Here is a 27169-nt window from a genome sequence, read left to right on the forward strand (position 1 = left end):
CAATATAATTTAATTTCCTTGGAAATCCTTTGTATTTTATGCATTTAAAAACATTATTGTGAACCAAGAGCCATTGGATTCACCAGACTACCAAAGGGAGCCATGACATAAAGAATCTTTAGATGCTCTAGGATCTAGATCTTTAAAGGCTATGCTAGTTCCATGCAAACTCAGGCAGGCCTCAAAAATCTGAAAAGGAAGGAATGAAGGGCACAGGCTTGAATTAAGTGCCAGATTCTGTGCTAAGCACTTTACAAATATTATCTCACAAAAGCCATGGGAGGTCCATTTTACAGATGAGGTTTAATGATTTGCCTAGGGTCACACAGCTAGTCTGAGATCACATTTGAACTTGGGTCTTCCTTACTCTAGGCCAGGGGTGGGGATCCTGTGGCCTCAAGGCTACATGTGGTCTTCTAGGTCCTTGGGTGCAGCCTTTTGATGGAGTCCAAGTTTTACAGAACTAATCCTTTTATTAAGGGGATTTGTTCTGTGAAGTTTGGATTCAATCACAGGACCACACTTGAGGACCTAGAAGGTTTCCCTAGGCCAGCTACTCTAGTTACTGCTCAATTTAGCTGCCTCTACTATGCAGGCTTCTAGTAAATCGTTACTTCCATCATTTGAAGAATGGCCTAGCTTAGCTCAAAGAGGTTTGCCCCTAGGAACCTGACAGCCAGGTAATGACTCTTTCCAGCCCCAGTGGCTAATGGGAAGACTTTTTACTGAGTCTAAGAGGGGTTTTGAGCTTCATCCATGAAGGGGGTTCACAAACTGATGAAATTATGAATCTTTGAAATATCCAAGTGACATTAACAAATGTCCCTCATTGTGGTCCTTTTCTTCCCACCTGATATTTCCTCCACAACTACTTCTACTACCTACCACTAGTGTTGAATCATGTTTAAGAGAAGACAGCGTGTATGGCATCAAGTTCTGATGACTTAAAGACACTTTGGCTGAGCTGGCAGAACAGTAGAGAAATATTTCAAAACTTTAATGGATCTGTGTTCCAGTTGATGTAGGTGTTTCTTTCAATCGTGCAGGTTGTAATTCATCTCTGTCTTTGTCCCCTGTGTAGCTCCTGTTCATGTCCTCTGCTAAGTCCTCCATGGTGGATATGTCAGGGATATGCTAGAGCCAGTTCATACCAATTCACTGGAGCTGAACGTTAAATTTTCAGTGTAAATATTTGCACCTAAGAAATTGGCAAATGTTACACATCAGGGTTTGATTTATTGTTTTGTTGTTTGTCTACACTTAAGAAAATGATGGCAAAACTGGCAATAATGTAGATTAAATTTAAAAGTGTGTGGTGCTGAAAATTTTTATTTTTCTGGAGAACTACTTGTTAAACATTTACCAGCACACTCCTGGGATCCACCCAAAACACTGTGGACCTTTTCTTGACATTACACAGACCTACACCCATTTACCATGCAGCTTTCTCTGATATACAGCTTGTAAACATTTACATTTTATAAACAATTACTCCTCTCATACCCCAGCCTACTCCCCAGCTGAAGACCTCACTTCTTACTTAACTGAGAAAATTGAAGTAATTCAATGTGAGCTCCATCCTCTTCCATTTTCTTCATCTCAAAATCCTTTGACTTCATCTCCCACTCTTACTGCCTTTCTCTTAGTCTTCAACAATGAGATGACCCTTCTAAAGTGGCCTTAGTCTCATCCTTCTCCATCTTCTACATCAGATTATCCCCTTAATTGTCTTCTCTTTCTTCCTTATCTTCAACTTCTCCCTATCTACTGGATCCTACCCTACTGCCTTCAAACATGTCCAAGTCTCCCCCTTCCTTAAATAACCTTTGTTAGAACCTGTTGTTGCTGTTGTATCTGATTTTTCATGACCCTATGGACCATAATGTCCATGGGTTTTCTTGGCAAGGATACTGGAATGGTTTACTATTTCCTTCTGCAGTGGATTAAGGCAAACAGAGGTTAAGTGACTTGGTCAAAGTCAACACAACTAATAAAGGTCTGAGGCTGGATCTGAACTCAGGTCTTCCTAACTCCAGACTCAGTACTCTATTCACTGAGCCATCTACCTGCCACTTTTTAGACCTTATCATTCCCTCAGAGTATCCTCCTACATTTCTTCATCCTTTCTTCACCAAACTCCTGTGGTTATTGTCTTCATTTTCTCTCCTCTCACTCACTTCTCAGCCCTTTTCAGTCTGGCTTCCCACCTCATCATTCAACTGAATTGCTCTTCCAGAGTTACCAAAATGCCTTAATTGAAGAATTGGATGGTCTTTTTTTTTTTCAGTCTTTAACCTTCCTGATTTCTCCACTAGATTTGACACTTAATTACCGTCTTCTTCTGGATACTTTCTTCTTTCTGGGCTTTTATAACACCACTCTCTCCTGGTTCTTCTGCCTGTCTGACTGCTCCTTTTCAGTATTCTTTGCTGGCTCCTCATCCATAACACATCCCTGGACTGGGGGTCTTCCCCAAGGCTCTGTTGTCCTGGATCCTCTTCTCTTCCCTCTATATCCTCTCTTGGTAACCTCATCATCTTCCATGAGTTTAATTATTATCTCTGTGCTGATGAAGCATTGATCTACATGTAAACAGCCTCAGTCTTTTTCCTATGCTTCAGTACTGCATTAACAACTGCGTATGAACACTTGAAACTGAATGTTCTGGGACAGCTAGGTGGCACAGTGGATAGAGCACAGGACCTGAATTCAAATCTTGGCTTCAGACACATCCTAGCTATGTGACCCTGAGCAAGTCAGTTAACCTAAGTTGCCCCCCCCAAAAGAAACCGAATGTTCCAGTAGTATCTCAAACTCAACATGTCCAAAACTGAACTCCTTATCTTTTTCCCCAGACTGATCCTCCTTATAAACATCTCTATTTCTATCAAAGACTCTGCCATCATTCCAAGCTCTCAGGTTCATAACTTTGGCATAATTCTCAATTCACTTTCTCTCACCTCACATATCCAATCATGTTCTAAGGTTTTTGTTTTTGTTTTTGTTTTTTCACCCCCCACAGTATCTCTCACACCTCACCCCTTGTCTCTACTTGTACAGCTACTGACTTAATTCAGGCCAGCATCACCTTTTGTTCAGATTACTGTGATAGCCGATAGCCTTCTTCCTCCAAGTCTCTCTTCCTCAGTTCTCTCCCCATTCCAGTCCATCCTACAGACTGTTACCAAAGTGATTTTTCCTACCATGCAGATCTGACCCTGTCACTCCCCTATACAATCAACCCCTGTGGCTCCCTATTGCCTCTACAAGTATAAGCTCTTCTGTTTAGCTGTAAGAGCTCTTTACAACCTGAACCCAATCCCCATATTTTCATCATCATGGTACATTTGTACCCTTCCCAAACTCTTCAATCCAGCTAAACTTCTCTCTGTTCCTCACACAACATTCCATCTCCTGACTCCAAGCCTTTGCATTGCCCTTCCCCCACATGCCCAAGCCTAGAATGCATTCTTTCCTCACCACTCTTCCTTTAGGAGGAAGAAGCTCAGGTAGCCCCTTCTATATGAAAGCTTTCCTGACCCTGATATGTTAGGGCCCTACCTCCCAAACCACCTCGTATTTTACTACTCTAAATATGTTTTTATTTATTCTGTATATATTAACATATGTACTTCATCTCCCCTATTTATGATCTCTTAGGCAATTGCTTAATTCTTTCTATTTGTGTCCCCAGTGCCTAGTATAGTGCCTGCTTTATAGTAGATATTTAATATTTGTTGATTAATTGATTGATTGGAGAGTAGGAACTGTCTGGCTTCCTATTGTATTCTTAGCACTTGGCATAACATTTGGTGCATAGTCAGTTCTTAATAAATTCTTTTCCATTCTATGTAATAAACATAATATATCCTATGGCAAGATTCATAAATATAGGTACCTGTGAACTGAATGTACAGTGTTTACCATTTATAGTATGTAATCCTACTCTCAGATTAGGTAGGATTTTAAAAATAAGATTTTCTCATCTGGAAGTGATTTTTAGAGAGGATCTTTGCAATCTTTTGTTTGGTTTTTTAACTAGCATTTAAAGTTCTTCTCAGAAGAAGTTATTTGTTTTATAAATTAAGTTTTGCTACATATGTGAAATAGATGTTTCTAATAATTTATGTGGTTGATTCTACTTTTCAAATTTAATTCAGATGACATTTGTTAAATGTCTACATATACAAGGTTTTGAAGATATAACATTGCCCTCAAAAAACTTACCTTCAGTGACATGGGAAAGAAAGAATGGATTTAGATTTCTGGACCATGGTTCTTTACATCATTAGACTGACAAGATTTTGGTCAGGGATAGAGTATACCTAATAAGGTCTACTCGGAGGAATATCCTTGCTTGGCATCTTCAGCTCTAATAAAAAAGGCTTTAAACTGAAAAGGAAGGTAGAAAAAGGAAAACTATCTATGTATCCACAAATCTAGACACCATAGTTACAATATAGGAAGAAGAACAGGACTGATGAAATAACGAGAAGTTTATAGGAGACAAAATCCAAAATAGAAGTTTGTAGTAAAATATCCATATGCAAGTGCACGAAGTATAGGGGGAAAAAAGCAATGTGAGATTGAAGTCCTGAAGCAAAGAGGTAAATGTGACTATATAGTTATCACTGAGACTTGGTGGACTAACACCCATGACTGGAATATAGCATGGTTATACCTTATTCAAAAGAAACTGGAAAATGAGAGTAAGAGTTATACTTTAAGAATATATACTTGTGAAATAATTCAAGAGCCAGAGAAGGAAGTATGGTTAAAAAAAAACACAACCAAAAACAAACAAACAAAAAAATTGGGTGAAGTTAAGGTCAACAAAATTTTTTTTTAAGCCACCTTGGGAAAAACAGACACACTGAAGAAGAGATGGGAATGCTGATTGGAGTGGATGGTACAATGACAACTAATGAAAGAGAGAAGATAGAGCTACTCAATTCCAATTTTGATTCTTTTTTCTCTAATAAGAAGAATGATCGTTACACTGGAAAGAACAGAATAAAAATGGCTCATAAGGAGTTGATACCCGAGATAAATAAAAACATAGCAAGAGCATATAACTGCCTTTGTAGAATTCAAGTCATTTTACCCAGATGAACTACATTCTCAAGTACCAGATGAGCTGGTTGATGTGATTGCTGGGCTATCGTCAGTGATATCTGAAAGATCATAGAGAATGGGAGAGGTGCTACAAACTGGCAAAGGACAAAGACTCCCTCCCACCCACTTCCCACAAAAAGAAAAAGAAAACAGAATCTGCAAACTATAGATTAATGAGATTGACTTTGATTCCTGGCAAAGTTCTAAAATGTATTATTAAAAAGCTAGTTAACTTAGAGCTTAAAAAAAAAAGGGAGCAGTGATCACAAAAAAGCTAACCGGAGAAGAAAATAGTTATTAAAACTAACCCTTCCCCCCATTTTTTTGGTCAGAATTACTGAACCAATATCTTTCCCCAAAGATACAAATGCTTTAGGTTTTAGCAAAGCATGTGACATAGTATTTCATACTATTCTTGTGAAAAAAAATGGGAAGTTACAGCCTAGGAGATAGCATGATTAGAGGTCTTTACAACTGGTTGCAAAATCAAGTTGGCAGCAAGTCTTTAGTGGTGTGTCACAAGGATCTGGGCTTCTTGTTCTGTTTAATATTTTTATCAATTGTTTTGATAAAGGATTATATAGCATGCTTATTATATTTGGAGATGACATGAATCTGGGAGGGATGGCTAAAACACTCAATGCCCAAGACAGCATCCCAAAAGATTTCAACAGGCTGGAACACAGGGCTATATCGAATAAGAAGATACTTGACAGGGATAAATGTTAAGTCATACACTTGGGTTCAGAAAAAATAGACTCCACAAATGTATGCTCTGGTAGTCGTGGCTAGATAGCAATTTATCCAAAAGAGATCTTTTAGTTTTGGGGGACTGCAAGCTCAATATGAGTCAACGGTGTGATATCAATCAATCAATCAATCAATCAATCAAATCAAGCATTTATTAAGCATCTACTACAAGGACGGTGCTTGTGCTGGGACATAAAGACAAAAATGAAATAGCCCCTCCCTCAAGAAGCTTCCCTCCATCAGAGGAGACAACATCTACATATATAAATAAGTACAAGACTTGGGCTAAAGTCTCACCTCTGGCATATGCCAGCTTTGTGACATTGGGTGAATCACTTAACCTCTCAAACTCTAGGCAACTCTTTGAAACAGTGAGCTGTGGAGAAGGTGCCGACCTGTTTTTAATGAGGGAGTTTCCTTACCTGGAAGTTACTATTACCAGTGAAATCGTAGGTGCAGTCCTGATCCTTCTAAATACAAAACAGATACTCTAGAGAGGGCAGGAAGGGACTAGTAGTTGGAGGAGTCAAAAAAGGCTTCGGACATCGTGGTGTTCAGCTGAGTCTTAAAGGAAGTTAGAGAGAAGGCATTCTAGGCCTGGTAAGGTGGCCAGTGGCAAAGGCATGGGGATGGAGGACCACGTTTGAGGAAAAACGTGAAGGCCAGTTATGCTAGTTGTGGGGTGCAGGAAGGAAAGTAATATAAAGTGCTACTGGAATGTTTTTTAAAACCAGAGGAGTTTATATGTGATCCAAGAAGTAGTGGGGAATCACCCAATTTTACTGAGTAGGGTCTTGCTGCAGTTAGGCTTTCACTTAAGGAAAATTATTTTGCCAGTTAGATGGAGGATGAATTGTAGTGAGGAGAGACCTGGTGAAGGCACGCTGATTGGGAGGATACTGGTGCTGCTTAGGCAAGAGATGATGAGGGCCTGAACTAAGGAAGTAACTATATGAGTGTTGAGCATGGCAAAAATTAAAGTGACATGGTGTCTGTGGAAATGTATGTCAACTGATTGGCTACATAGGGTGAGGGAAAATTGAGGGTTGACAATTATACTGAGGTTACAAACTTGGGAGACTAGAAGGATGCTAGAGCCCTTGACAGAAATTGGGAAGAGGGGTGGGTTTTTGGAAAAAGATATGGAATTTGGTTTTATATATGTTGAGCTTGAGATGTCTATGGTAAATAGACATAAATCTGACAATCAAAAAAAGCTAATGAGACCTTTGGCTACATCAAGAATGGCATGACTTCTCAGGAATATGGTGGCGATGGTCCACCTGTACCTTGCTGTGGTCACACCACACCTGAAGTATTATGTTTAATTTTGGGTGACGTATTTTAGAAAAGATATTGATAAGCTGGCCGGCATTCAGAAGAATGCAACCTCTGGTGCACAAGGTGATAGAGTGCTTCAAGTTTATTTCATATGGGGATCACTTGAAGAAACTGGGGGTGTTAAGCCTAGAGAAGAGAAGTGTTGGAACATGATAGCTGTCTTTATGTATCTGAAGGGTTGTCTCATGGAAGAGGGATTAGACTTGTTCTGCTGGGCTCTAGATAGTACAACCAGAAGGATCAATGAGTAGAATTTGCAAAGAAGCAAGTTGAGGATTGATATGAGGAAAAATCTCAACAATACCAAAAATAGAAGGAATATCGTGCAGGAGCCGGGGAATGTGGACTTCTCTCTTTTGAGGGCTTCAAGAAAAGTGTGATGAGGCATCTGAGCAGAGGAGGATCCCATCTAGATCTGTGGTTCAAGGGAGCCATCAATCCTTCAAAAAACCCTAAATGATCAGAATATGTAGCAAATATAATTCAGGACTTTTTGATGGGTTTATTAGAGGTTACTAATGTTTGGGGTTTTGCCACCTGACTAGATGTATGAGAATGTCTTGCACTTGCCGGTTTTGTCCTAAACTTGTGCTATTTCTGAACTTTGGTATATTCTCTTAGTGTAGCTTTCATTGCCGGTGGGCTGTTGATCCCTTAGTACAATAAAGAGATGTGTGATGGTTGTCTAATTTCAAAGACACCCATGGTCAAATGGAGGGATAGTGGTTATTAGCACTGCAATGTAATTTTTAAAAAAATTTCCTTGCCAATTCTACTTTTAGCTTAATGTATGTGTAGTAACAGTTTCAAAGTCATCTGCTTTATTACTTACCTCAGTTTCTCTGTATGGAAAATAGTAGCACTTCAATGAGCACTATTCTTTGCTTTTTCATTATAAAATATGTAGGCTACTTTCATTATGAAATATGTAGCTTAGGTTACCTAGGTTCGTGACCTGAAAAATTGATGGGCAGTGTCTCAAAGAAATTAGGTCACAAGGAAGCACAAATACGTTTTATTGAAATTATGACCTGAGGCATTTATACTTACTTCAAACATCTTCAGTGGAATAATGATAAGAACTGGTGAAAATTTTGCTCATCTGCTAAAACAGAGATGGGCAGCTAGATTCATTGGAATTTATCAGCAGAAGTGATAGTTGAGTCCTCTGTGCCAATCTGACAGAAACTTCAGTCACGTGAGAGAGACTTTGCTTTTTTCTCCCTGACCACATCAAGAATTTCAGCTGTGTTCTCTTCCCTCTGGCTCCTCCAACACTCAAGTCCATTTTTACACAGTAAACCACTGTTCCTGCTGTTCTTGGCAGAACCAGCTGTGCTTACAACTAATAGCTTATTGTATGTCTAGAAACAGCAATGATTTCTCTCTTTATAACCACTATAGTGGATAAAAAAAAATTTCAACGGCTTGAAATGCTATGTGAGGTGCATTTGTTACTGATTTAAAAGACAAAATTCAATGTATTCTGGGTTAACGTTATATGGAGTAAAATAATTCCCCTAGTCTATGGCCTTGTTATATATTTGTTGAGATATTCTTTCTTTCTTTTTTTTTCAATAAAGAGCAACTATTTCCTTCCTTGATCCTCTTTCCCTTCCTACCCCAACCATCTGTATACTGAGAAAAATAAAATCTACTGTTTTGTGGTTTCCAGGAAATATTTTTAAAACTTGCTTTCCAAGGTAGGCCATGGCCTGTGCAAAGTTTTTTTTTTTTTTAACTTTAAATTTTGGTGGGAGACTTTTACTAAAAATTACACAGGCAGTTGTTACTGCAGAAATGAACAAGTCTTGAAAAGTCTTTAGCTAAAAATGGTAGCTTATATATTCCTCACAATTCAGTTTGATTAGGAACAGAGACTGTGATGCTTTTTAAAGAAATGCTTTCAAAGAATACAAATTTATTAACCAAACCTCTGATATTTTGAAACATTGCTATGAAAACATGGAGAACTTTTAAAATTTTACCAAAAGCCAGGCATAGAGCTGCTGAGGACTCTGAGGTTGGTAGACTGCTTTAGCTCGAGAGTCTGGGCTACAATAGGGCTAAATCTGGTCAGGTGTCTCTGCTAAGGCTGGCAGCATGTGGTGAACCCTCAGGAGCATAGGGCTACCAGGTTGTTTAAGGAAGGATGTACCAGCCCAGGTGGGACAAAATAGAGCAAGTTAAAGCTTCCCAGCTAATCACTTTTGGGATTGGCTATGAGTGTCTGCTGTACTTCCATCCTGGGTGAGAAAGGGAGACCCAGTCTCATCTTTGCTTCTTCATTTCCCTGGCTTCCTTCAGGTTTCAGGTAAAGCCCAGTCTTCTGCAAGAAGCCTTACTCAGTCCTCCTTAATCTTAGTGCCTTCCCTCTGAGACTAGCCCCAATTTATCCTGTATACAACTTTTTTGTATGCAGTTGTTTGCATGTTGTTGTCCCCATTATATTATGAGCTTCTTGAAAACAGAGACTGGTTTTTTTTGTCTTTCTTTGTATCCCCAATGCTTGGCACATGGTAGGAGTTTAATAAATGCTTGTTGGCTCAAATAACAATAACGATGATGAACTTTACCAAGGCTAATTAGCGTAAACTAATTTTAAAAAGCTCTTGAGATGACTTTCAGAGAAAGACGACCGTATTCTCTTTCTATATACTTATCAGAAATTGCTAAGTATGCAACTTAGGCTGAACAGTTTTAAAGAGAGCTTATTTCTATGGACAGAGCTTGATTCTCACTTTTGATTTTGAGGGCATAAGTGGGGAGGAAGGGAACAAAAGAAATGAATCCTCTTGAGAGGAGTGATAGAGTTATCTGCCTTCATTCCTTTCTCAGCAGCCAGGCTCATCAGCTACATCAGAAACTGGGTCAGGTTGCCTCACAATAGATTCAGAAATTAATGCACAGATTGATTGTAGAGTTGGCCCAATTGCCAGCTTGTCGTGGTGTTCCTTGTTTATTAGCTCTTTGTGGTTTGCTCATTAATTACAATAGGCTAGACTCTTGGAGAGGGAAATGACAACTGCCATAAGCCAGCAAATTACTACTGGGAAAATAATTGTTGCATTCAATTCAATTTGACAAACATTTATAAAGCACCTACTGTGTGTGTGTGGGGAGGGAAGTGTAATGTGGTGGCAAAAGTACTGAGTTTGGAGCCAAAGTACTGAAGTATCAATCCCAGCTCTGCCACAGGTCAGGCACAAATAGTCTGTTTGAACATCTGGGAAGGAGATGTCTCCAGATTTGCTCATCTCACATTTCCTTTGTACCACTACAGTCCTGCTTTGCTCATATAGCACAGTGCCTTCTTTGATGTGGGTATACCAAGCTGGGCAGTCCTGTGCCAGTGTCTGTCATGTCTCACAGTCAATACTAAAGTTCTTCAGAGACCTTGACAGTGTCATTGTACTGTTTCTTCTGACCTCCATGTGGGCGCTTGCCTTGTGTGAGTTCTCCATAAAATAGTTTTTTTAGTAAATGTATGTTTGGCATTTGGACTATGTGCAGTAGAGTTTGAATGCCTGGCAGTTTAGCATGAGAAAGGACCTCAGTGTTTGGTACCATATCTTTCCAGGTGATCTTCAGACTCTTCCTAAGCTATTGTAGCTGTTATGCTGGCTTCATTGTGGTGCGCCTGTGAAACCTGGACAGTCTACCAGCACCATGCTAGGAAACTGAATCTTTCCATCTGAATTGTCTGAGGAAGACAGGGCTGGACTGGAAAACCTCTGATATCCTTTCCAGCTTTTAGTCAATATGCTAGGTACTGGGGATACAAAGGCAAAAAATGGGAAACAATTCCTTCCCTCAAGGAGATTCTCTTCTCCTGGGGATATGTATGTACACAGATAAATAAATAGAAGGGAATTTAAGGAGGAGGTCAGAGAAACAACCAAAAACATCTGAGAAAGCTTCACAGAGAAAGTAGCAGCTGAAACTGAGCCTTCAAGGAAGTGAGAGATTCTAAGAGGCAGAGGTGTGAGAAGAGAATGAATTTCAGGCATAAACAGATCGGATGGAGTGCTGAGTTTGGCAAATAGTATGTAGGCTATGGCTGGAACATGAAGTATAATAATATAAAGGAGTATGGAAATATAATCTATAGCCAGGTTGTGAAACGATTTAAATTCTAAGCTGATGAGTTTGCATTTTATCTTAGAGATAAAAAGGAACCACTCAGTGTGTATTGTGGAGCCAGCTCTAACTTCCAAGAGCTGACTGTTAATTTTCAGCACTAGCATTTACATGTCAAAATCATCGAACACTACAAATCAGGGCTTGATGTATTGTTTTATTGATTGTTAGACTTTAAAAAGTGATGAGGGAAATGTTAATAATAATGCAGATTAAACTTCAAAGTATGTCCAGTTAGCAGATAGTTAAATATTCACTATGCCCCTGGAGAGATTATTTTTTTTTAGGCAATTGGAGTTAAGTGACTTGCCCAGGGTCACACAGCTGGGAACTGTCAAGTGTTTCATCTGAGGCTGGATTTGAACTTAGGTCCTCCTGACTTCAGGGCCAGTGCTCTATCCACTGTGCCAGCTGCCCCTCCCTGGAGAGATTCTTAAGCAGGAAAATGACATGGTTAAATTAGAGCCTTGGAAAAATTATTTTGGCAGCAGGAAGTAAGGACATCAATTAAGAAGCTGTTAGGAGTCTGCCTAATACAGGCTGGTACCTTGTTACTTCAGAGTTGATGACGAGATGAAATAAAGTACCTTGGAGCTATGGAACAAAAGGTGTTTTATTTAGTCCTAACATAGACAGGATATTTAACAAATATAGTTTCACTTAGCCGAAGATTGGGTATGGGGAGTGATGGGGGAGGGTCCCCCTCTTCTCTCTGCATGACAGGTCAACAGGTCATGGTGTGGTGGCTCATGTGGTCTCAGGACGTAAACCAAGTTTAAAGGACACTAACTCCACTTGGACAGCTCTTTTTATGTGCTTAGGTGATAAGGAAGCTATATCAATAGAGTGAGAGGCTTTCAGGAAGCTATATCTGGTGAGGTATAGCTTGAGCTTTGTCCCACTCCCTGGGCACAATCAAGCCCTGGCTTTGTTGCCTTTTAGGGAAAAGGTAGCGTAACCCATGTTGGAGGAGGGGAGCTGCTGGTACATAGTGGTCCTATCACAGAAGATATTTCGATAGTCCAGAAAAGAAGTGAAAATTCCTGAATTAGGTTTGTAGCTGTATGATTGGAGAGAACAGGGATATATTCTGGACATGAAATTGACAAGACTAAGCAATTGATTAGACATGAAAAGTAAGGGGGGTGGAGTAGAGAGAGAGAAAAAGAGAGAGAGAGAGAGAGAGAGAGAGAGAGAGAGAGAGAGAGAGAGAGAGAGAGAGAGAAAGAGAGAGAGAGAGAAAAGAGAATGACTTTAAAGTTGTGAATTATGATGACTGAAAATAATGGTGATGTCCTCAAGATAGTGAGGCACACGGACAGAGTGCCCCGCTTTAAGTCAAGAAGACTCATCTTCTTGAGTTTAAATCTGGCTTCAGACACTTACTAACTGTGTGATCCTGGGCAAGTCTTTTAACTCTGTTTGCCTATATTACCTCATCTGTAAAATGAGCTGGAGAAGGAAATTGCAAGCCTCTCCAGTGTTTTTGCCAAGACAACCCCAAATGGGGTCATGAAGAATTGAACATGACTGAAGTGACTAAACACAACCTCAAGAGAAATAGGGAAGTTGGAGGATAGATGGATTTCATAGGGAAAATCATTAGTTCCATTTTGGACATGATTTTGAGGAACCAATGAAAACATTCAGTGGACTGTTGACACTGTAGGACTAGAGTTGGCTAAGGCTAGATATATAGATTAAGGATTCATGTGGATAGAGAAAATAATAGAAAGTATGAGAGCTAATGAATTCACCTAGAGAGAAGGTCTTAGAAGACTCTTTTAGTAGGTGTGATCCAGCAAAGACTGAGGATGATCCAGCAAAGACTGAGGAGTATCCAACTGGGTAGGAGAGCCAGGAGAGTGCAGTGTCATGAAAGCCAAGGGAGGTAATATAAAAGAAAACCATTTTGAAAGACTTTGCAGATTTGGTCAATATAGTAATCAGTTGTGATTTCAGAGGCTTGATGGTGAAGCATGCCTTATGCCCCTTGGTGGGGAGATGGTGGACTATTGCTGTAAAATAAGGCATTTTTGTACATTCATACATGTATACACATTATATCTATATCTATATACAATACATATATATATATATATATATATAATGCACATTTTTATATAAGAAACCTTTCCGTATCTTCCTTAATGCTAGTGCCTTCCCTCTGTTGATTATTTCCAGTTTATCCTTATATATGTTGTTTGTACATAGTTGTTTGTCTGTTGCCTCCCTCATTAGACTGGGAACTTCTTGATAGCAGGGGCTGCTTTTTGATTTTTTTCTATTTCTAGCATTTAGCACAGTATCTGGCACATAGTAGGTACTTAATAAATGACTTAGCTATTGACTGACATAGTCAAAGTATTACTTTGTTTTGCTTGATGGTATTTGTTAGGGTTCTATATTGGGGAGGGGAAGTGACAGTGGTATATATCAAGACCTCTCTCTCTCTCTCTCTCTCTCTCTCTCTCTCTCTCTCTCTCTCTCTCTCTCTCTCTCTCTCTCTCTCTCTCTCTCTTCCTTCCTCTCTCCTTCCCCCCCCTCCCCCATCTGTATGCCACACACCAAGGGAGGAGAGGAGAGAGCATGGGAGTATCAAGGAAGAGGAGGTAGTCAAAAATGTCAAAAGCTACAGATGTGTATGTCAAGCAGGATGTAGAAAGGTCCATCTAATTTAGCAGTGAACAGATAAAATGTTAATCTTGGAGACAACAGTTTCATGTGAGTGGAGTCACAAACTAGGTTACAGATGAGGAGTGAGTTTCCAGGTGAGGAAATGGAGCCAACGTGTATAAACAGCTCTTTCTTGGAGATTATCTGTGAAAGGGACAAGAGATAATATGATAGTTTGTGAGAATTCCAAGATTTTAAAAGGGCAGGGAAGGAGTGGGCATATTTGTTAGATAGGGAAGGAGTCAGCGGTTAAGGAGAGAGTAAAGATGAGAGAAGGCAGAGTGATGGAGAATCAGGCTTCCAGGGGAAATGGGAGGGGAAGGGATTAAGAACATAAGTGGAGAAGCTAGCCTTGGGAGGTAGAAAGCACATCTATTCCTCAGAAACTGGAGAAAAAGAAGTCATAAAAATAGAGATATAGAAGATGAGTTAGTCACATTTGAGGACAGGAAGAGGCACATATTCGTGGAGACGTAGTTGGAACCATGTATTTGGGCATTTGCCAAACAGGAAATAACTTAACTAGTTTATGTTTAACTTGGCTTCCATAATTTTGTATTGGATTTTGTTCTTTTCTCTCTGTGTCTTAAATGTCAGAGCTTACCTAAGGCCAGATTTTTAGACTGTATATGAAGAATTTGAATTAGACATAACTTTAAAGAAAAGACATTTTGCTTTCTTCATATTCCCAGAGTAGAAATCTGTTGCTTGTCAATTTTTTTCCCTTTAAAATATGTGTCTTTCATGTTTGTTACTATAGGTATTCTGCTGAAGGCCTTGTTTTTTGTTTGTTTGTTTTGTTTTGTTTTTAATAGCAGTTTGGCATCCTGTCCATATGTATGGTCCTTAGCATCTAAGGGGGAAAAACACCTAACCATGATTTGTGAGCAAAAGAGTAGTTTTCACTAAATGATACTAAATTTGACAATATCCTTTATAATTATAGTGTCAGCTACTCTCTTTGGGGTTAAAAATAAATAAAGAACAAAGCCATCTCCAGTAAAACCATGTGCTTAGATCTTTGGTCAAAGAGGAAACAATTCCTCTTTACTCATACTAGTTTTTCTCTTCCCCATTTAAGAGGCCTTAACAAATTGTTGAAGATAGGCCTTTCAATACTGAGTTTCAGACTATATCAGGTTTCTAATACTATGCATTTAAAAAACTAGGCTATTGTGGATTTTATTTTATCTCTGAAGACTCTTCCACCTTCAGCAGTGGAATGGTTTGACAATCTACACATGAAATTTGAGATAGATTCTACTTTGTTTTGAAAATATTTTAGAATAATTATTTCTACTTTCTTTAACTTGAATTAAGCAGACTTTTAAAAGATCACCTGTCTTGGTGGGAAATCAGAATGGATTTCTTTGTTTTTTGAAGCACTAAAGCAAAATTCTTAAAGCCTGAATTTGTAGGGAGAGAGGCCCACCTGTGGCAAAGGCTGTCATTGCGAATTTTGAAAAGAGGCAGAATAGACATTTTTAGCTTCTTCTCCCTCCACCCTTCTTGGATCAGGAAGGGAAATAGGATCTAGGGGCTAGAAGCTTCTCTGTTCTCCTCAAAGAAAGGGGGTGTACCAGGTCTGAGGTATCTCTATGTGCTCCCTTAATTATTGTTAATCTAGAAGGGGATATGATTGGGTTCAATCTAAGTTCTGGTCACTGTGTCTTGTTAAGAGGGACCCCAAGCTCTATATTCAAGGGTCAACCCCTTTCCCACAAAATACCAGTTCCACAGTGAACACACATAGTGAATAGCAAAGAAACCTATTTAACCAAATCTGTAGCAAAACAGAAATCAGAGAAGGTATACATAGGAGGATATATACCAGACAACACAGAGTGAAGGATCTGTCCCCTTGGGAGTGAGATCATTCTTCTCAACTAAGAGAGAGAGTCATTAATCTTACCCAAAAGGAAACTCCCTACAGTTTCTAGTGTAGCAAGCGGGAGACATGGCCATCAGGGGGACTGCTGGCTTCTCTCATGTCTCCTCTTTCCAGAGTATTTTCCTTCGGCAGCTTGAAGTGCGGTTGGCTTCTTCCATCATCCCTCTGGAAGCTGGAAGCCAGAAGTGCTTGAAGCAACTTGAAACTCGAAGAAGACCTGAAACTTGAAGGGTCCTGAAGAGGATTGAAGAAGGCTGTAACTCTCTTGCTCCTGCCAGCTCCTCCCCATCTCACATACCAGACAGGGCCATCTCTACCAATAATGAAAGAGTTCCATACCAATGGGCTTTGGAACAGGGGTTACAATTATCATTAGTTCTCTCTAGGGCAAGTTACTGAACCTCTCTTTTCTCTCATTTGTAGAATGATGGTAATAATGGTCACATCACCTAGCCCCCAAAATTGTAGTAAGGAAAACACTTCTTTATAGGCTGGGCTGGGCCTTTGAAGGGCCAGGGAGGCTATTTGGCTTCCTTATTGCCTTAGGTGTAAAAGGTCCTGCCCAGGGGGAGTTAGAGTTAGAAGCTTCACCTTGCTTCTTGCCTCTGCGTGAGAAATTCCTGCCTGGCTATATTGAGTCTATCTAAGGAATCAGGAATTGTTTATAAGTATCTTGTATTTTTAATTGGTTCTTCTTAATCCTGTTTTAATCAAGTTGGTTTTAATTGTGTTTTACATTCCATGAGTGCTCATTGCCTTTTAAAACCTTGGAACTCCTTCAGGCTTGGCCTAGAATAACTGTTTAAAAGTCAAAGGGATTATTAATAATAATTAAAACAGTAGCATCAACAATGTTAATGGAAAGTTCATTATTTTGTTTTTTCTACTTGTCTTAAGTTACAAATAACTAGTATTTACATTGTTGATAACTTTTTTTTTTAATGTATTGACATTTCAGTTGGTCTTGAGATAGGGTGCTTCAGAGTTGAACAGGATCTATCTGGTGAGCCCACAAAATAGCTGTTTCCTGAATGTGAGCATATTGCTGAATATTTCACATAAAACTTCCTGTGCAAGTTGGTTCTGAGAGTTGAGGGTAAGGACTTTTGTAATATAAGCATTGTTTATCCTATACCTTAAACTATGTCTGAAAGAAGTAGTTGACAAAAACAACCCTCCAACTCTAGTTTGAGGGTGAAATGTTGTAAAATAGGTAAATTCCTCTTTTCTTGCTAGTGGATGAACAAGAATACATATTATTTGCTTATGAAATACAGGCACATATATCAACACTGAGCATTTAATGTTATTAGAATATAAATAACAATACTAGAGAAAAAGAAATGGAGTTTTATTAAGATGCTTTCTCATCATGTTGGGAGAGGGGGCCCCAAGTGTAGAGAGGTCCTTAAACTATATCTAAAACAAGTAGTTGACAAAACCAATTTCCCAACTCTAGACTGATTTTGAAATATTGGTCCACACATGAAATATTGGTTAATCATTGTAACATAGGTAAATTCCTCTTCCTTGCTAGTGGATGAACAAGAATTATTTGCTTATTAAATTCAGGTACATATATTAACATTGAATATTTAATGTTATTGGAGTATCCATAGCAAAACTAGAAAAAAATAGTTTTGTTGAGATACTTTTTTCATTAACCAATTGTTATATATAGCATGAGACAAATCCATTAATTTCAATCAGTGACTTGCTGTCTGTGGTTCAAAGAGAGAAGCTCAAGTTGTCAAGTAGGAAAACAGAAAAGAGTAGAGGAATTAGGACATGGTATATTCCTCAGGGAAGATATATTGGGAGAGCATGGAGATGAGGACTCAGTAAGGCATATGAGGCAGGACTTTGAGATCATCTACTTATGTGGCTCCCATTTAGTAGTTTGCGAAGCCCTTGGGGGTTTGCAACAATGATCCAAAGGATTTATACTAAAAATCCTTTAATGGCATCTTAAGCAGTAAATAATTACTTGATTATGTCACAAGTGTATTTTTCCTTGTGATACCAAGAATGTGTATGTTTGAAGCAGTATGGGTTTGTTTGTACAGTGATTCAAAACTGTCATGATCATTCACACAACGATTTTGGTATTTGCACATCAATTACATCAAACTCTGCTTCTGACTAAGCATGTGTTTTTTCAGTTTCTCAGCCTGCCATCAAATTGTGTCCAAACTGCCACAAGGCTTCAACATTCTAAAGCAAACCAATTCCCAGTGGATAGTCAGATGCACGTTCATACTATCATTTGTATTATGCATATTGTGCCAGGGTAGCTTTCTCATTCCCTTCCGTTAGCTGCATTCCTAGCTCATCAGCTGTATAATTATGAAACACAAACGTCAGGTTGCTTGAAAACCATGAATGCTGGGCATGTGCTTTACAAGCCATCTTGAAACCATCACAGATTGTCACAAATGTTCTACAGAAACAAACCCTATAATGCTTCTCATTTTAAATCAAAACATAGAAATAAACTCAATGTGGAACCAGATTTAAGACTATGTTTGTCTGGTGTTGAGGCAAGATTGCAAACATTTATTCAAACAAAAAAGTCCAAAATTGAAATTAAATTTATATATGATTATGATGTTAAATATCTTCCAAGTTGTAACTCATTGCATTAAAATATTATTTATATTCAATAAAATTTGTAAAATAAAAAAAATGAAGTTTTTCAGATAATGGTAGACATATGAGGTCTTGCTAGACTTCTTCTTTTAATTCTTATAGAACATTCCATATAAAACATTTGTAATTATTTTTTAATTCATTTTACATTTTATATTTAGTTCTAGTAATTTTAGGTAGAATACAATTTTGTGTTTTATAATTATGTAATGTCAATTTTAATTTGGAGCTTTTTTAGGAGGGTGAAAGAATTGTTTTCAGTTTAAAAGCACTTAATAAGTCTGAAAAAATAATACTAATAGCATTTCAAATTACCATCTGGGGATCACAACACATTTTGTTGTTGCTGTTGAAATAATTTTGTGGAACAAAAAATGTTGAGGGCCACTGATCTAGTATAACCCCTTCTTCTTAAAGATAAAAGACTGAGGCCCTGGAAGAAGTAGTGGAGAAATTCTGCCCTCAACCATTCCCGACCTCTGCTGACCTTGGTACTATATGGGTGACTCAATAACCTCTGTCCTTTCAGGGCAATACTGTGCTCATGAATAGTACTTGGTCAGAAAATGGTACATTCTCTTCTTCCAATTTCCATATTATCCAGAAACTAATGGGCTCCCTGAGATTGTATTAAGAGTTCCAGCTGTCTGCAATATAGATTTTTTCAAATGCCATATCTATACCATATGCATGTAGCTCTCATCTAATAGTGCTTTGATTAAAGAATATTTCTTGTTGGCTAATACCTCATCTTCCCCTTTCTTTTAGATTTATCACTTTTTTGGGTTTACTACTTCAGTCATCAAGGATAATGGTGAATTAATACAGAATATTTTAACAACAGCAACAAAATACACTCACACCTACACATATACAACAATTCCATTCCCTTCCCCTACCCCCAGTTCCTCAAACTAAAATAACCTTTTCATCCTGCCATCTTGTGCCTAATACACCAATTGTCCTTTGAAAAGATACAGCTGATTGCCAGAATGAAGAAGGTATTAGGGTTATTAGGCTTGTCTTAGGGTTAGTCCTAAGGGTTCTGATCTAATTCTAGTCTAGTTCTGGTCTAGAAAAGCTGCAGGTAAACAACTTGGTCTAAATCGTGGGTTTCTTAGCCTTTTTTGTTTCATGGGCACCTTTAGCAGTCTGGTGAAGCCAATGTATCTTTTCTTAGAATAATATATTGAAATGTTTGAAATAAAATACATAGGACCATGAAGGAAATCAATCACACTGAAATAGGGATATATATTCATCTCTACACATATACTTTACACACCACACACACACACACACACACACACACACACACACACATACATACATTGAAAGTTCACAGAGCCTGGGTTGGAGATTCTTGACAAGAAGATTTTGTTTAAAAGACTGAACTATTCTGGTGGCTCTGGCCATGCTTGAAATTTTGATTTCTGATTCTTTTTTAGAGAAACGCAGATTGGACCAGGCCTTCTGTGGGGAGTGACCAGGACTGACCTCACTCCTACACATGGGAAGATAGATCCCCTTTAACTTGTCACTGGCCTGGAGAAGCTGCTGTTTTTTTCATGTAAGAACACAATAACCCGCAAATGAGAACACACCCTTGTGTTCCTTTTCCCTTGTGATATGAAACTTAGTCAGACTTTGGAATCCTCTTGTTTTAGCACAAAGTGGGATGCCAGAAAGCCAGCTGTGGTCTGGTGAGCCTATCAGACAATTGTGCGTGGAAATCTGTTCCCAGAAAACAAGAGGGACTGTGGTCAGGTGTCAGACCAGCTGAACTGTAGAGTGGTAGTATTTTAAAAAAGAAATCTTGAAGATGATTATAGAGTAGAAACATGAATAACATAGCTGAATTCAAATTGACAAAAAATTATATATGTAAAAGAGACTTCTTTCAGTTGAGGGTTTATGATAAGGACTGCTAGGACAATGACTCATTTCTGGGTCCCCACAGTCTCTTGTTTGACCCATCTACCTTGCCAAAATTATGATGAAATAGCAGCTGTGAAAAATATCTTAAATTCTTTTTTTCTTCCTTTTTTTTTCAAATTATTATGAGGTCTATAAACATCAACAAGCCTGAACATTTCTATGGACAAAGGACAGAGAGGACTGTACTTTATGTGAAACCATAAATATCTACTGCATACAGCTAGTTACATCTATTACATACAACTATACATATTTATTATATAGGTATACACACATATATATAGAGAGATATATACATATAATTTAATATAATAATCCAACACTGTCCTGCTGGTCTGCATTTTCTTCTGAGCTTCCTTCTTCTCTGTTCTGTGTATTTTTAGATATTTTATTAATATTCTTTTATTTCTTTTTCCCCCACCAAGCACATGAAAAATATCTCAATAACATTCCCAAAATGTTCCAAATCTGGGAGCTCAAGGCCCAGCTTTAATTTCCCTGATTGATATCAAGTTAAAGTCTTTTAGTGGTTGTAGCAATTAAATTTCTGTTGACTGAGATTATAATACCATCTTGTGGTTCAAATTGGGGAATTATCTATTTTCTATGTGGTCAGTATTTTTCCTTCATTTTTTTTTCTTCTAGAGTCCTAACAGCTGTTCTCAACATAGAGCATTGACACTTAATTTAATATTTGTTGAGTTGAGTTATTATGGAATGCTTTTCTGGGTAGAAAGACAGGAGCAACCCAGATGTATATTTTTCTAAAAAGGACTTTGATTTACTCACTAATGAGTTATTTGGAAAGAGGCTGGGAAGGCCTTAGTGGGGCATGTTAAATATTTAGGGAAGTCTTGTGTGGTTGCATTCAACTAAAAATTTTTTAATCCTTTGATAGTTGTTTTAGAAAAATTTCCAGTTTGTATTGCTGAGTTCTTCCCTGGGGACATCTAAAAAAAATGGCTCCTTGCTACCTTTCCTTTCTTCTTTTATTTTTCTTTCTTCCACTTTATGATTCATCTATACTGACTTTTTTGCTGTTTTTTTCTGAATGTGACACTCATTCTCCTGACTCGGTACCTTTGAACTGGCTCTCCTCCACACCTGGAGTGCTCTCCTACATAACCTCCACCTCTTTCTTTCCTGGCCTCTTTATAGATTCAGCTTAATTCCTACATCTGTAAAAGGCCTTTGCCAGTCCCTTCCCCAATCCCTCCAATCCATTGCTGGTGCTTTCCCTCTAAGATTATCTCTCATTTATACTGTATAGGTCTTGTATGTACATTGCAGTTTGCAATGTTGTCCCCTCCATTAGAATGTCAGCAACTGGAGGGCAGAAATTATGTTTTTTACTTTCTTCATATGCCTTGAGTTTAGCGCAGTGTGGGGCACCAGTGCTCTATCCACTGCCCAGTTTTGTTTAGTTTTTTTGTTTTGTTTTTTTTGCTAAAGAGGACCAACTCAAGTTTACCTTGAAATGATATTCTATACTTGATTACAAATGTGTCCTAGATGGAAGTTTTTCAGAATATCCATAATGTGAAGGAAAAGGTCCCCAGTAGCCTCAAACTAGTACTGAATAATGATATCTTTATGCATAGATGTATAGGTTATGTTGCTCATGAAAGTTTTATGTGTCCATATGGGTTTGTCCAGGTGTGAAGTGAAAGGAGGCATGAATAGAGACATCTAGAGTCTTTTCTACCCACTCTCTTCTAGGGAAACGTTGATTCCTGGTAGGAAGGGGAGCAGGAATTTAGGCCTAGACATTGGCCACTAAACACTGAGGTTCTTCTCAGAGAAAGGGGAATACTAGGCTAGAATTACATTTTTCTGCTCATTGAGTTATTGTTAGTCATGGAGAAATAATTTTTAGATTTAAGCTAAACTACTGATCACTATTCCTTAATGGGGAAAGAGTGCCTTGGGGCATTGTATATCCAAGGTTTGACTCTTTTTTTTCACCAAATACCAGTTCTTTAAATAGACAAACACACACACACACACACACACACACACACACACACATAAAACAAATAGCAAATAAACCCATTTACCCAAATGATAGCAAACAGAAATCAGGGAAAGGATACAGAAGAGAATAAACCAGACAATACACAGAGTAAATGAGTTCCATTGGGAGTGAGATATTTCAGCTGAACCAAAAGAAAGAGTCAGATCTCACCCCAGGGAAAACTTCCCAAACTCTTTAGGGTATTATGCTGAGGATGGAACATGATTGAGGTGCTGGTTCCTTTACATGTCACCTTGTTATCAGAGTTTTTCTCTCTCTCAAAGGACCTGAAGAGAAAAGGAACTATGTGTCTTCTTTCTCAAAATTGGAAGCTAGAAGACCAGGATCTCTCTTCTCTTTTAAGCTCTTGCCAATTTGGCCCTTCATATAGGTTTGGAGCATTGAGTAATCAATCTCCACTAATGAAGACAGTATTATGCAGATGAGCTTTGAGCCTTGAGTTATATACATAGAAGATAAATTATTTTTATTCAAAATACCATTATTGAAGAGCATGGTGGGGAGGAGATGGGGCTTAACAGTCATTGTTCCTTCGGATTTTTGTTTTTCTGTATTCCTTTTTCTTCAAATTTCAATGTACCCATCTTTTAGGATTGTTTTCCCCCATCCCTTGAATTTTTTTATAACAGAAGTTCCCAATGATTGGACTGAGATCTAAGAGTAACTCTCTAAGCCTTGCTGGATAGATGTCTGAGCTGATTGGTGCTGGAAAACTTACATGACTAGCCATCTTTGTGGGGTTTTTTTTCTTGTCTTTTTTCTGCAGAGCAACAGGTGATAGCTTCTCCACTTAGGAACTTACTGTTAGTGTCTGAATCACCCACCCACTCTGACCCAGACTTCATTGTCTGGTTCTGGATTCTTCTACATCTCAGTTATTACAAGGATTTCAATAAATGAAAAGTAGCTCCTCTGAACAAAAATTCTCCTTCTGCAGAATTTCTTCCTTATTTTAGTGAATCAGTAAGAAATTTTCTTTCCTTTTCTTTTCCTATACCACTTCTCATAAAGTTAAAAGCATTGAGCTAACCCTAAGCCAAGGTCTTACAGTGGTACTGTAAATTCATGGAAGGCATATGGGACACTGTCACATACTTGTCCCACACCAAGAGGCACTAGGTACAGTGAAAAAACACCCAACTGGATATCAGGAGACCTGGGTTCTTGTCTTGGCACTGATATCATCTAATTGTGGGACACTGGCTAAGTCACCACACTCTTCTGACCATCAACTATAAAATGAAGTGGTTGAATTTGCTGGATTCCAGATACTTTCAGAGAGCTGGAACATTCTCTGACTTTCTTTGGAATAGATCTGTGATTTTGTCTATGTAGAAAACTCCTGTTACTGATGGAAATCAACATCCACTCAGTAATTTATAGTCTTAGAGAACTGTTGGGGGCACTAAGAGATTGAATGAGTTGCCCAGGGTCCCACAATCAGGATGCGTCAGAGGCAGGACTTGCACACAGGTCTTCCTGACTCCAAGCCTAGCTCTCTAACCACTATTCCAGGGCTGAGTATGTGACAGTGAAAACAAACACACAAAAACTTTTTTATTGTCTTAAATTGCTCGCTGTTATTTCATGTCTACATGTCTTGTTCTCCTAAGCAGATGGGGTATGATGACTTCTACCTCTTGTAAAGGGGAAGCATCTTGGTATAGCTGGAAGAGGATTAGATTTCAGAGGAAGAAGTCCTGGGTTTGAATCCTGTCTTTGTCACTTACTAGCTGTGTGTATCTAAGGTGACTTCACATCTCTGTTTCCTTATCTCTGTAATGAGAGGGCTAGATATTCCAGCTGTCACTGCTATGATCTGGCTATCATTTAGTACAGGAATAACTTGATTGATTTATTTTTTTTGGTGAGGTAATCGGGATTAAAGTGACTTACTCAGGGTCATACAGCTAGTAAGTGTCACGTGTCTGAGATCGGATTTGAACTCAGGTCCTCCTGACTCCAAGGCCAGAGCTCTATCTATTGTGCCACCTAGCTGACCCCAAATTGATTTATTTTTAAAGGTCTTAATAACAGTGGTATTGTCCTTCCGTTTTAGAGCTTACTAAATGATTGCCTACAGCCCAAAATAGATTGGGGAGTTTCAGGCAAGTAATAGAGGCAAAAAGCAGCATGCTTAAATTGTTGGTGGAGCCATGAATCAGTCTAACCATTCTGTAAAGCAATTTAGAATTATACTACAAAAGTGGATATATGGTAAATATTCTTTGGCTCAAACGATCCCACTCCTGGGCATAAACGTATATAGGAGGTCAAAAACAGAAATAAGGTCTCACATATTCCAGAATATTAAAAGCAGGACTTTTTTTTTTGATGGCAAAGAATTGGAACCAAAGTGGTTTTCCATTGACTGAGGAATAACAACAAATTATGGTATGTGAATCTAATAGATCATCAAACAACAAGATGTGACAAAGATGAGGGATTCAGAGAAACATGGAAAGACTTATCTTAACTGATGTAGAGGGAAAATAAGTAGAACCAGCAGGACAATATACACAATGACTGAAACAACGTGTATGAAAAGATCATGAAAAAGAAGACAAAGTGAGTACCTGAAAAACCAGTAATGGTTCTAGAGAATAGAAATGAAATATACCCCTCTCTGCCCTTTGAGAGGAGGTAGACTACCAGGATAGAGTGCTGCATACATTGTTGACATTGTATTGCTTTTCCCCCCCTAAACTGTTTTACTTTGTTAGAGGTGCTTTTATTGCAGGGTGTGAGCCCCTGGGAGTAGTGGGGCTGCATATATCTAGGATGGATGTGATGTATAAACAAAAGGCATGAAGGAAATGTATTTTTTAAAACTAGAGAGGGCACTGGCCTGGAAATCAGAAGACCTAGGGTCTAGTTTACTTTTTCCCACTCAATAGCTGTCTGACCTAGGAGGTATAATTTACTTTCTTTGCATCTCAGTATCCTCACCTAGCTTTTAATAAAGGCATAATCTCTAAGATTCTTTCCAGCTCTAACTCTCTGTGACTCTCTCCCTCCCTCCCTCCCTCTGGCTCCTCCTTCTACTTCTCCTTCTCCTCCTCCTCTTCCTCCTCCTTCATTCCCTCCTCCCCTCTCCCTACCCCTCCTCATTCCCTCCTCCTCTTCCCCCTTCTCCTTTCTGCCACCGTTGTTCAAAATGAACCTCCCTACTCTTAATTTGCTAAACCACAGTTAGGTTAAATAGTTTTAAATTGCCCATAAGTGATCCTTTTTGCATTTCTTCTTCCATAGACTGCTTTCTGAGTGCCTAACTCCATAAGCATAAAGAAAAGACACTATCGCCCTCTTATGGCAGCTTTGGAGTAGAGGCATGGATGCCTACAGCGATAATATATCTTGTTTTATGGGGCAATTGTGTTGTATAAGAGTGGAAATATTCACTGTGAACTGGAAAATTTGTTGTTATATAAAACAAAGCACACTGAGGGTGTAGCTTATTTGCAGAGTATTGTTTTGCAAATCTAAAACATCAGATCAAGTAAAAATTAATTCCATTAAGGAATTTTGGACAGCCTTTGGAGGATTTTTTTTTTAGTTTTATTTTATGGTTGTGAGAAGATAAAAATTAGATTTCCTTTTCAAATTTGTGAATTTGAATAAATATTTTTAAATGGAAATTTAAAGAGCTGAAATGAAGAAATTAAAAAGCATCGTTTCAATATGAACCAATTTCTTCACCCCATCTTTCAAGAACACTTACAAATTTTCCTTCCCTTTCCATTCTCCTTACTCTTCCCCTTCCCTTTCTCTTTCCAACTGAATCTAGTTACCTTGTCCAGGCTGGAAGTGCAACAGCCAGTCACAGGAGGGATTCCCTCATACTGATCAGCTTGGAAGCTTTATCCACCTGTTTTTCTGATAGGAGGCGTGTTTGTCTCTCCTTAGGCAATCTGGTGGCCCTCTGCTCCCTGTGACTCACAATATTGACCCTGCTATAGTTTGGAGCTTCTGAACTCAAGTGATCCATCAGTCTCAGTCTCCCTAGCCGGAGAGCACTATTGGCAGGCACCACTACTTCTGGCCCATCTAAAAACTTTTCAAGAACTTTGTAATGGTTCTATGATTTTAATTTCTGGCACAATATTTGCAATTTACTTGGTTATAGTAATCATGTATTATTACTAACCCTTTTAAAAAAAACTTTCCAATAATGATTATGAAAATAAGACATCACTCAGAATATAGATTAAGGATTTTTTTTTCATTCAATGCTATTGACAGTCATTGCTTTACTATAATCTTTATTTTATCAAAGACTCAATAATTTCCCATTGATAAAAAGGTACTCATTCTAAAAATTCTGGTTTTATTTTTATAGTAAAAATAAATAAAAATAGTAAAATAAAGGCAAAAGTAATTAACCAAGAGTTACCTATTACCTATTAATTTTCAATACTTCAATGAATTTCTCGTTTCATTGAAATGGGTACTTCTTCCAATAATGCAAACTACAACCCATCCATGTTTGCTCATTCTGTATGATTCTAGTCATATTCTTCTATCAATTTTCCATTGGGAGTCCCTTCAACTAGCTGTGAACTTTCTAGATCTCTTCACATTTTATGAATAACAAGTGAGGCCATTTCTATCCACTGGTTTTCCTTTGCGTCTGC

This window comes from Phascolarctos cinereus, unplaced genomic scaffold, assembly GCF_003287225.1.
Source record: "Phascolarctos cinereus isolate Bilbo 61053 unplaced genomic scaffold, phaCin_HiC Scaffold_2;HRSCAF=192, whole genome shotgun sequence".
Taxonomy (NCBI): Eukaryota; Metazoa; Chordata; class Mammalia; order Diprotodontia; family Phascolarctidae; genus Phascolarctos; species Phascolarctos cinereus.